Here is a 10,047-nt window from a genome sequence, read left to right as displayed (position 1 = left end):
CGAGAAAATAGTGGGAGTTACATTTGTTCTAAAAGACCTTAGAACAGATTAGGATCAAGTACAAAAGTCTAACTAGAATCTTTACTCTCTGCAGATACAATGTCGGCTTCAAACCCTTTGACCCATATTCTTGAGACCAACCGACTGACCGGAACCAATTACAAAGACTGGCTTAGAAATCTCAAAATAGTTTTGGACTGTGAGAAGATAGGCTACATACTCGATTCAGATATCCCCACACTACCAGCACGTCCTACTGATGTTCAGCGTAAATGCATAAAAAGTGGTTGGATGATGACATTAGAGTAAAATGCTATATGATGGCATCCATGTCTAATGAACTCCAATGCCAGCATGAAAATATAAAGACTGCTAGGGACATACTGGCACACCTGCAAGAGTTGTATGGTGAGCAGAGTCGCACAGCTCGTTTTGAAGTATCCAAGAGGCTCTTCAAAGCGAAGATGCGCGAGGGGCAGTCTGTCCATGATCACGGTCTGACCATGATCAAGAACCTAGAGGAGCTTGAGAAGCTCGGTATGGACATGCACAAGGAATTACAAGTGGATTTGATCCTACAGTCACTTCCTGATTCATTTGGTCAGTTTATAGTAAACTACCACATGAATAAGATTGAATGCACTAAGACTGAACTAATCAACATGTTGGTAACTGCTGAGGGAGCCTTGAAAGGTTCAAGGGCAATGTCCTTGCTGCTGAGTTGACTTCTGGTTCCAAGAGAAAGTCTACTTGGAAGAAAAAGAAGCCTGCAAAGAAGCAGAAGAAAGACAAGAAGCCAAAGAAGGAAGTTCAAAAGAAAAAGGCTAACGACAAAGGAAAATGTTTCCACTGCAATGTCGAAGGCCACTGGAAGAGAAACTGTCCTTCATACCTCGAGAGCCTGAAGAACAAGAAAGGTGACACACCTTCAGAAGGTATAGACTTGCTCATAATTGAAACTAATCTAACGGTTTCTTCTACTTCTAGTTGGGTTATAGATTCTGGTTCTAGTGCTCATTTGTGCACTACCATGCAGGGTCTAAAGGAAAGTAGAAGGCTGGCGGAAGGTGCGGTAACCCTTCGGGTTGGCAACGGGGCAAAAGTTGCTGCTGTGGCTGTGGGCACCTACCATCTGCGACTACCGTCTGGATTTAGTTTAATACTTAGAGACTGCTATTATGTACCTGTTGCTAGCAGAAATTTGATTTCTGTTTCATGTCTAGCACAGGAAGGTCATGTTTTTACATTTGACAAAGACTGCTGTTCTATTTATTTGAGAAATAAAATAGTCGCACGTGGTTTCATGATTGACAGTCTCTATCATTTACATATGGATGTATCTGTGAATGTTACCGAGCAAGATGTGAGTGCCAAAGGATCCAAAAGATCCAGAGATGAGACAAACCAAAGATATTTGTGGCACCTCAGACTTGGCCATATTGGAGAGGATAGGATGAACAAAATGGATAAAGATGGGCTTCTCGGCTCATTGACTTCCGAGTCATATCCAGTTTGCGAGTCCTGTCTTCAAGGAAAAATGGCTAGACTGCCCTTTGTAGGACATGGGGAGAGGACCACTGAAATACTTACCCTAATACATACAGATGTATGTGGCCCATTCGATGTGCTAGCCAGGGGACGTTATTCTTACTTCATTACCTTTACCGATGATTATTCACGGTATGGGTATGTGTATCTTATGAGACACAAGTCTGACTCTTTTGAAAAGTTCAAAGAGTTCAAGAATGAAGTAGAAAAACAAACTGGAAAACCTCTTAAGGCTCTTCGATCAGATCGAGGAGGAGAATACCTTAGTAGAGAATTCCGGGACTATCTCAAAGAAAACGGCATAGTCTCACAATGGACACCTCCGGGTACACCTCAACTCAACGGGGGTGTCAGAGAGGAGGAATCGGACCCTATTGGATATGGTCAGGTCCATGATAAGCTTCACTGATTTACCTATGTTCCTTTGGGGAGATGCCTTACTCACAGCGATTTATTTATTGAATAGAGTTCCCTCTAAATCCGTTCCTACCACACCGTATGAGATATGGCATGGTAAGAAACCAAGTCTGGGTCATCTCAAGATTTGGGGATGTCCGGCCCACGTCAAGCGACTACAGGCGGACAAGTTAGAGGCTAGGGACCATAAGTGCTCGTTTTATAGGATATCCTAAAGAGTCATTAGGATACAATTTCTACATCTCAGAGGATCACAATGTGTTTGTGAGCCGTCATGCCATCTTCTTGGAAAATCAGTTTATCCTTGATAGAGGCAGTGGGAGGAAAATTGAGCTTGAAGAGAAAGTCTCTGAAAAGCAACAAGTCATGGATCCTATAGAACCCATTCATAAAGAGCCAGTACACGATGTCCCTCAACCACCTCGTAGATCTAGTAGGGTCTCGCATCCTCCCGATAGATACTTAGGTATACTAGAAGAGGATACCGAGGAAATGTTCCTAGTGGGAGATAGGGATCACATACAAGATCCCAAAACCTACAACGAGGCGATATCTGATATCGATTCCGAGAAATGGCTAGAAGCTATGAAGTCAGAGTTAGACTCCATGCATTCCAACCAAGTCTGGACCTTAGTAGATCCACCAGAAGGTATTGTACCTATTGGATGCAAATGGATCTACAAAAGGAAGATAGGTTCGGATGGAGAGGTAGAGACCTATAAGGCAAGGCTTGTGGTGAAAGGGTATAGTCAACGCGAAGGCATTGACTATCAGGAGACCTTTTCACCTGTAGCCATGCTAAAATCCATCCGAACATTGCTTGCCATTGCAGCATTTCATGATTATGAAATCTGGCAGATGGATGTGAAAACTGCTTTCCTGAATGGATATCTTGATGAAGATATCTATATGGAACAGCCTTTGGGTTTCACTTCCAGTGATGGAGATCACAAGGTCTGCAAGCTGCAAAGGTCCATCTATGACTAAAGCAAGCATCTCGGAGTTGGAACACTCGTTTCGATGATGCAATCAAAACGTTTGATTTCATCAAAAACGAAGAGGAACCGTGTGTTTACAAAAAGGTTAGTGGGAGTGCTGTCGTTTTTCTCGTACTGTACGTAGATGACATTCTCCTGATTGGGAATGATATTCCCATGCTAACCTCGGTCAAGGTCTGGTTGTCAAAAGAATTCTCCATGAAAGACCTTGGGGAAGCATCCTATATTTTGGGAATAAAGGTCTATAGAGATAGATCTAAAAGGATGCTTGGCCTTTCACAGAAGATGTACATAGAGGAGGTGCTGAAGAGGTTCAGCATGGAAAACTCCAAGAGGGGTCTCTTACCCCTAAGGCATGGAATTCATCTCTCCAAGAAGATGTGCCCCAACACATCTGAAGAGATTCAACGCATGAGCAAGATTCCTTATGCATCGGCAATAGGAAGCCTCATGTATGCCATGCTATGTACACGACCTGATATAGCTCTTGCTGTGAGTGTCACAAGTAGATATCAGTCGAATCCAGGTGAAGAACACTGGACAGCTGTGAAGAATATTCTTAAGTACTTGAGAAGAACTAAAGATTTATTCTTGGTTTTTGGAGGATCATCAGAGTTAAAGGTAGAAGGGTACACAGATTCAGACTTCATGACTGATGTCGATGACAGGAAGTCAACATCTGGATATGTGTTCTTGTGCAATGGTGGTACGGTAAATTGGAAGAGTTCTAAACAACCGATCATTGCTGATTCTACTATGGAAGCTGAATACATCGCCGCCACTGAAGCTGCTAAGGAAGGCTTTTGGTTCAAGAAATTCATTGCAGAGTTGGACGTGATGACATCAGATGCCATAACACTCTACTGCGATAATAATGGCGCCATAGCCCTTGCTAAGGAGCCAAGGTCTCATCAGAAGTCTAAGCATATAGAGCGGCGCTTTCACCTCATACGCGACTATGTGGAGAAGAAATATGTAGAGGTGCAGAGAGTAGACTCCGCGGATAACGTGGCGGACCCGTTCACTAAGCAGCTGAGTCAGCAAAAGACTGAAGCCCACCTTGAGAAGATGGGCCTAAGATATATGACCAATTGGCTTTAGTGCAAGTGGGAGATTGTTAGATGTATGCCCTAGAAGCCAATCTGGCTGACACATTATTAATTCTAGGGACATAATTTTGTACTTGACTATTTATTATTGAATAAATAAAAGGCATCTTTTCATTCATATTGTTTATGTGTCTATGAATCGTCCAAGGAATTAATAAGATGATGATACATATTCTCAAGAGTTGAGAATTTGAGCCATGTATCATTGGTGATTAATTTCTAAATGCTCCTGATCAATGGATCATCACGAGGACGGTGATCGATCCGATCAGTGCACAGATCACTTTCCTTCTGGATGGACGAGACTTGAGTCCACAGTGTAGGGACACTGAAGTGATAGTGCAGGTGCTTGTTAGAGAACAAGGGTACTGAGCGTGACCAAGACAAGAAGTCACTTGGATGTCTATCCACTCGTCAGTGACTTGCTTGATGTTGCAGTAGTGTGACTGGTCTTTGACCTGCGGTGCTTCGGCTACTCACAGTGAGGTTATTGTAGTTTGACTGCACACATACATGGTCTCTAGCCATATGGGTCCATGCAGTGTAGATTGGCTGCAGTAGGTTCACTGTAGGAGTAGGGTATGCACCTATAAGGAATCTATCGACCTTGATAGAAGAGGAGTGATCCTATGTGATTTGTTAGACTGAGTTCTAAGACCTTGGCCAGGGCAGTAATATAAAGTGGAAAAAGAGTTTTCCACTATCGAACTTAAGTCGAATAAATCTTGACATATGACAGACGATGGGGTTTGACGAGTTGTCCATGACCTCCGTCCTGTAGGGATCCACGATAGTAGGACTGTATCACATGTTAACTGCACCTAGAGGTTCATCATTCCATTCTGCTGGGTAGCCACTACATGCTGCTAGGTGTCACTGGTGGATGGTGGGACTCACAGGAATTATCTCGATGATCGATAAACCCTAATGAGTTGAGTTGGAATCGTTCCAACCCATTGAAAGGAGTTTTCAATGATATTGAGATAGAGATCACAATATATCTCAGTACCAGTCAGAATAGAACCTATGAGGTCACACACACTAGAAGTATTGACCGATCCGATGGTTGAAATCGTGATTAAGAATCACAAGTAATCAATTTGATTGATAAAGAAGTTGAAGAAGGAACCAAGGAAATTAATTAATTGGACTTGAAACAAGAGTCCTACTTCGGGTAGGATTCCTAGAATCCTAATTGGATTAGGACTGGGAATCCTAGTTGGAGTAGGACTGGGATTCCTACTTGGAATAGGATTCTACAATCCTAATGAGATTAGGAATTTTGAATTAAAATAGGATTCCTACTTGGAGTAGGATTCCTAGAAATTCTAATTAGATTAGGACTTCGGATTCAAATAGAGTCCTAATTGGATTAGGACTAAAATTAAACAAATCCTAATTGGATTAGGATTCCTTAAGTCTAAATTAATTAATAATCTAATGAATCAATATGACTCCTAATTGGATTAGGATTGAAGAGTTCAATTGAGTCATGGTTCATTCAAGTCCTAGTTGGATTAGGACTAGCATAGATTGAACCCAATTGGCTAATCCTAATTGGATTGGGATTAAACCATAAGAGAGGCACCCAATCCTCTTTGGAAGAGGATTAGGGCATCACAAGAAGGAGGGATTACGCCCCTCCTCCTCTCCTTGTGTGCGGCATGAAGAGACGGGGCCGGCGCCCCCCTTCTCTCTTTGGAAAGTTATCTAGGGCTCCAACTTTGGAGGAGCCCTTGATGGCTATAAGAGGGACTATGAGGCCGGCACCCTAGGGATTGAAACCTCTCTTCCTCCAAGCCGTGGCCGTCTCCTTTCCTTGGTGTTCTCAGCCGCAGGCAAGGGAAAAGCTCTCCAAGTGTTGGCGGCCTCCTTCCCTTCCCTTCCTTCATCCAACACAAGGAACAAGAGAAGGCTGCGTAGGGGATCATCTTCTTCCTCTTCTTCATCCTTCTTCTTCCTCCTTCTAAGCACAATCAAGAGTTGATTGAGAGGGAGGACATCAGCTATCAAAGCTATCTCTACAAGGGAGCTAGCACCCCGGTGAGATAGAAAGCTTGGATCGGATCCTGCTTCGTGTGGATACCCGTAGAGGCCGGACGTTTGAACGGCTTCAAGCGAACCCTCATCCAAAACCACGAATTCAGATTTGCGGTGATCATCTACCCGCGCAAGGTGAAGATTTGATCTTCCTAATAGTTTTAAAAGTTTTAATTCTTACCTAATTACGAAAGGTCTCGAAACAACGTTCATGCGATGAACGTCGAACCCGTGCATGCCGATTCCGCTGCCATCTGAAAATTTTTTGAAATATCAGCGGCATGGGCGGGTTCCCAACACGTGATGGATCCATCGATCAGGAGCATTTAGAAATTAATTCCTAATGACACATGCCTCAAATTCTCAACTCCTTGAAATTATGTGTCATCATCTATTACTTTTTTGGACAATTCATGGACACATACAAACATGAATGAAAAATAAATTGCCCAATCTTATTTATTAATAAGTGTCAAATTACAAATTTATGCTCCAGATTATAAATATGCGTCAGCCACGTTGGCTTATAGGGCATACTTCTAATATGTATCCGTTGGGGTCGGAGTCAACTCGCTCGATCTGGAGTCGACTCGACTGTTGTTGGAGTCGACTTATGCTTCACTGGAGATGACTCGTCCACTGTTCAGAATTTGAATTAAAGTACTGTTTCGTCTTGGAGTCGACTCGGACCAAACCTGGAGTCGACTCGCCAATATCTGAAGATGACTCGGCATTTTTGGAGACGGCTCGTTCTCAGGGTTCCAGAAATCAATTTCTCTGCTTTTCTCTCTCGAGTCGACTCGGGTTCTCTTGGAGTCGACTCTGCTCTCAGAGTCCGAAAAGCTGATCCTCTGTCTGTTGATCTGAACTGCCTCGAAGTCATCTCGCACTTGTTGGAGTCGACTCAGCTGACTTGGGGGTTGACTCTGGAATTCTTGGAGTCGACTCGTTCATAGGGTTACTGAGTTTGGTTCTCTGCCTTTCAGTCTGCTTTTCTCTGAGAGTCGACTCGAGCATAATTAGGAGTCGATTCGCCAAACGTCGGAGTCGACTTGCATCCTTCTGGAGTCGACTCGGTAACAGGATCTAAAATCCATCGCTTTGTCTTTCTGTCTGTTACTTTTTGGAATCGACCTGGAACTGTCGGAAGTCGACTCGGCAAGCATCGGAGTCGACTCGCTGACAGGGTCTGAAAACTATCCTTCTGTTCTTAGACGGAGTCGACTCATAGAGTATCGGAGTCGACTCGAGTTTGTGCCAGAAACTCTAAACCACTTGGAGTCGACTCATAATCTTTCGGAGTCGACTCGGGATTCAGACTTTGGTTCATATAGAGTTCAATACTTGTCCAAATTATTTTGAACCATAGCTTGGGGCATTTAATTAAAAAAATACATAAATATTTGTCTGAAATACTAGATTGAATTCATTAGTATAACATAAAATATACTCAAATGCTTTGAGCTCATTAAAATCAAATAGGAGCTTAATCAATCACTCCACAACCCAAGAGGGGGTGAATTGGGTTTTAATTAAATCTTCACCAATTAAAAATATAATGAGTAATTAACTAAAACTATTGCAAGCAAATTAGTTAGTTTACTAGATGCAGTGAGTGAAGAGAGAGAAAGAGACAACAACCAATATAAACACAGAAAAGTTTATAGTGGTTCGGAGCCAACTCTTGCTTCTATATCCACTCTCCAAGCCGCACTTGAGTGTTCACTATAATTCCTAAGATTACAGTCGGTTGTTTTACAAGCTCATAACCCAACTTGTTGTTTTTATGAGATTACAACGAACTCGGTCGGTTTTCACAGGCTCACCGACTAGAACCATCCGATTGTTTTGAAAGCACTGAAGATTGGAGGACAGTAGTAGAGCCTTGAATGCGAAGGAAGTACTTCTCGGATTGAGTTGAATGCACCTCTTCCTTCTTTTTGCTTGTATTTACTCTTAAGAAGCTCTTGGTAGTTGAAATATTTTAATGCTCAGATAGAATAGCTTTCTTATATTCTACTATTATTCACTCTGGCTATTTAAGTGATTCCATTCGAAAACTAGCCGTTAGAGAGTGATTTGGAGCCGTTCTGTCCCATCTACACATCCTGACAATGTATCCGTTGGGATTAGAGTCGACTCGTGCGATCTGGAGTCGACTCGGCTGTTGCTGGAGTCGATGCATGCTTTACTGGAGACGACTCGCCCGTTGTTCAGGATTTGAATTAAAGTGCTTGTCCCATCCTGGAGTCGACTTGGACCAAACCTCGAGTCGACTCGCCAACATCTGGAGATGACTCGGGCACTTAGGAGTCGGCTCATTCTCAGGATTCCAGAAACCCATCTTTCTATTTTTCTTCCTCGAGTCGACTCGAGTTTTCTTGGACTAGACTCGGCTGTCTTGAGAGGCAACTCGAGATCTTCAGGAGACGACTCGTTCTCAGAGTCCGAAAAATTGATTCTCTGTCTATTGAACTGATCTACCTCGGAGTCGACTCGCGCTTTGTTGGAGTCGACTTGGCTGACTTGGGGGTCGACTTTGGAACTCTTGGAGTCGACTCGTTCACAGGGTTTCCGAGATTGGTTCTCTGCCTTTCAGACTGCTTTCCTCTAGGAGTCGACTCGGACATAACTAGGAGTCGACTCGCCAAACGTCGGAGTCGACTCGTAACCTTTTGGAGTCGACTCGGTAATAGGATCTAAAATCCATCATTCTGTCTTTCTGTCTGTTACCCTTTGGAGTCGACTCGTAACCTTCGGGAGTCGACTCGGCAAGCATCGGAGTTGACTCAAAACCTTTTGGAGTCGACTCGCTGACAGGGTCTGAAACTCTTCTTTCTATCTTTCTGTCTGTTCTCAGTTGGAGTCGATCGTAGAGTACCGAAGTCGATTCGAGCTTGTGCCAGATCCTTTAAACCACTCGGAGTCGACTCGTAATCCTCCGGAGTCGACTCGGGATGCAGACTTTGGTTTAAATTGAGTCCAATACTAATCCAAATTACTTTAAACCAGAGCTTGAGGCATTTAACTAGAAATTCACACATATTTGCCTGAAACACTAGATTGAATTCATTAGTACAACATAAAATATACTCAAATGCTTTGAGTGTTGGGAACCCGCCTATGCTGCAGAAAATTAAATAAATTCAGATGGCAGCGGAAGAGGCATAAGCGGGATCGACGTTCATCACATGAACATTGTTCAAAAACAGTTCGTAGATAGATTAGAATTAAAATTTTTAAACTAATTAAGAAGATTAGATCTTCACCTTGTGCGGGTGGATGATCACCGCAAACTGATGAGTTGTTAGGGATCAACCCTACGATTGCGGAATATAAAGGATAGTAGGAGAAAAAGGAACACGGCAAAAACAGTAGCAAACACACAAGACACTCAAGTTTATGTGGTTCGGAGTCTCTTGCTCCTACCTCCACAGCTGCACAGATCAATATTTCACTATATGATCAAAAAAAGTTACAGAGATTCAAGAGAAGAGAACAAACTCTCTTTCTCACAGCAAACAATCTCTCTCAAGACGAGCAACACGTCGTCTTCCTGATGCACACAAAGGATCTACTTTTGGAACCTCTCGTTGATGAGTTCTAGGGTTTCTCTAGGTTGCAATATACCTCTCGTGTTCCTCAAGAAGTCTATATATACCTTCCAATCTCTTACTTTGATTAGGGCTCAAAAAACCTTGGCTTGGATCCGGTTCATAACTCAGCCTCGCGTGAAAATCGTGCTCGAGTCAACTCCCACAATTCTGTGAGTCGACTCGACAATAGTCCACAGAAAAATGCCTCTCTGTCTGCCTGTGGGAGTCGACTCCTGGAGTTCTCGAGTCGACTCCAACACTGGGGAGTCAACTCCAAAAAGCTGTGCCAAGTCTACCTGCGTGCCAGAGTCGACTCCAAGTCTGCTGGAGTCGACTCCG

The sequence above is a fragment of the Phoenix dactylifera genome, unplaced genomic scaffold (genome assembly GCF_009389715.1).
Source record: "Phoenix dactylifera cultivar Barhee BC4 unplaced genomic scaffold, palm_55x_up_171113_PBpolish2nd_filt_p 000739F, whole genome shotgun sequence".
In the NCBI taxonomy this organism is placed as follows: Eukaryota; Viridiplantae; Streptophyta; class Magnoliopsida; order Arecales; family Arecaceae; genus Phoenix; species Phoenix dactylifera.
This window is presented reverse-complemented; position numbering follows the sequence as displayed.